This window comes from Terrapene carolina, unplaced genomic scaffold, assembly GCF_002925995.2.
Source record: "Terrapene carolina triunguis isolate 2854851 unplaced genomic scaffold, T_m_triunguis-2.0 Scaffold97, whole genome shotgun sequence".
Classification (NCBI taxonomy): Eukaryota; Metazoa; Chordata; order Testudines; family Emydidae; genus Terrapene; species Terrapene triunguis.
The window spans coordinates 11,432,080-11,434,526 of NW_020664448.1; the positions used below are offsets into that span (position 1 = coordinate 11,432,080).

At 54.7% G+C, this 2,447-nt stretch overlaps 1 protein-coding gene across 3 annotated transcripts in view; it reads left to right on the top strand.

Moving 5' to 3' along the window:
• Positions 1-2,447, top strand: part of TMEM135 (transmembrane protein 135) — a 396,582-nt gene that overhangs the window by 36,850 nt on the left and 357,285 nt on the right. The gene's annotated exons all lie outside the window — the stretch shown is intronic.

The following is a 2,447-nucleotide window of genomic DNA, read 5'->3' on the forward strand; positions in this document are numbered from 1 at the left end:
TCACTGTGGGCAGCTATCCCACAGTTCCCGCAGTCCCCGCTGCCCATTGGAATTCTGGGTCGAGCCGCCAATGCCTTCTGGGTAAAAAAATGTGTCGAGGGTGCTTTTGGGTAACTGTCATCATCCGTCCGTCACTACCGCCCTCCCTCCCTCCCTGAAAGCGCTGGCGGGAAATCAGTTCGCGCACTTTTCTGATCAGTGACAGCGCGGACGCCACAGCACTGCGAGCATGGATCCTGCTGCGACCATCGCTGCAGTTGTGGCCGTTCTCAACGCCTCGCAGCTTATCATACACCTTTCCCTGAGGCAGATGCAGAGAAATCAGGAGAGGAGGCTACGGCACCGCCGTGAGGGCCTGAAGTCGGAGAGTAGCACAGAGCTGTCAGAAACCATGAGACTCAGCGCCCAGGACATCACGGTGGCAATGGGTCATGTGGATGTTGTGGAACGGCGATTCTGGGCCCGGGAAACAAGCACGGACTGGTGGGACTGCATAGTGCTGCAGGTCTGGGATGAATCCCAGTGGCTGCGAAACTTTCGCATGCGGAAGGGGACTTTCCTTGAACTTTGTGACTTGCTGTCCCCTGCCCTGAAGCGCAATGACACCCGGTTGCGAGCAGCCCTGACTGTCCAGAAGCGAGTGGCCATAGCCCTCTGGAAGCTTGCAATGCCGGACAGCTACCGGTCAGTCGCGAACCGCTTTGGTGTGGGCAAATCTACCGTGGGGGTTGTTGTGATGCAAGTAGCCAACGCAATCGTTAAGGTACTGCTCTCAAAGGTAGTGACCCTGGGAAACGCGCAGGTCATCATAGATGGCTTCGCCGAGATGGGATTCCCAAACTGCAGTGGGGCTATAGATGGGACTCACATCCCTATCCTGGGACCGGAGCACCAGGCCAGCCAGTACATTAACAGAAAGGGCTACTTTTCAATGGTGCTGCAAGCACTGGTGGACCATAGGGGACGTTTTACCAACATCAACGTCGGATGGCCGGGCAAGGTTCATGACGCTCGGGTTTTCAGGAACTCTGGTCTGTTTAGACGGCTGCAGGAAGGTATTTACTTCCCGGACCACAAAATAACTCTTGGGGATGTGGAGATGCCTACAGTGATCCTCGGGGACCCAGCCTACCCGCTAATGCCCTGGCTCATGAAACCCTATACTGGCGCCCTAGACACTGAAAAAGAACTCTTCAACTACCGGCTGAGCAAGTGCAGAATGGTGGTGGAGTGTGCTTTTGGCCGTCTCAAGGGGAGATGGAGAAGCTTACTGACTCGCTGTGATCTCAGCGAAACCAATATCCCCATTGTTATATCAGCTTGCTATGTGCTCCACAATCTCTGTGAGAGCAAGGGGGAGACCTTTATGGCGGGGTGGGAGGTTGAGGCAAATAGCCAGGCTTCTGATTACGCCCAGCCAGACAGCCGGGCGATTAGAAGAGCCCAGCGGGACGCGCTGTGCATCCGGGAGGCTTTGAAAGCTATGTTCCTCAGTGAGCAGGGTAACCTGTGACTATTAACTTTGTTTAAAGAGAAGCTGAACCTGCCCCCGTTTCTTTACCCAGTTTATGTTGACTATCCTCTCCAGCTACATACCCCCTTCACCCCCTTCCCAAAAAAATAAAATCTGTTCTGTTTTGTTAATGAACACCGTTGTCTTTATTACTGTTTTCGCGGGAATGTTTTAAACCGGGGACGCAGACTGTGGCGGGGGGCGGGTTTAGTGTTCTGATGCAAATGATGCTTCTAAACTCCCGGAATGACAGGCTCCGCAGTGGTGGACTGGTTGTTTCAACGGAGCCTGCCAGCACTCCTGGGCGGGACTGCGTGTATGTGTCGGATATGTGACTTTCTGGCAGGGGGAGGAGGGTTACAGATCCCCTGCTGCGTGGCTCTGTGATCCAGGATAAGGACCGCTGCATAAGATCTGTAACTGCCCTCCCCCGCCACAAAGTCACAGAGCAACCCCCCCTCCCCCACAGAACATGAAAACCACCTCCCAGACTGACCAGGGTAACTAGTGACTGCACTGTGTATGTGTCCTGATGCTGGACCTGCCCCCGCCTCTGTACCGTGCTAAAGGTGACTGTCCTGTCCAATTACCAAGCCCCTTCCCCCCCCTTCAGACAGACTCTCCTCGAAAAGAAAATCATGGAAACAGTAATTAACAGAAACGAATATTTTATTATGAACCACACATGAAACGGGTGGGGGGGGTGAAACTTGGACGGGGGCTTGTGTGAGGTGGGTAGGAAAGGACTTTTCAAATTTTGGGGAATGAGAGCCTTCTAGTCAGGGCCGGCTCTAGAATTTTTGCCGCCCAAGGCAAAAACAATTTTGGCCGCCCCCGCCCCGCCCCAACTCCGCCCCTTCCCCAAATCCCCAGCCCTGCCTCCTCCCCCCAGGCTCTCAAGTCTGAGAGGGAGGGGGAGCAGCAGCGCGCGAAA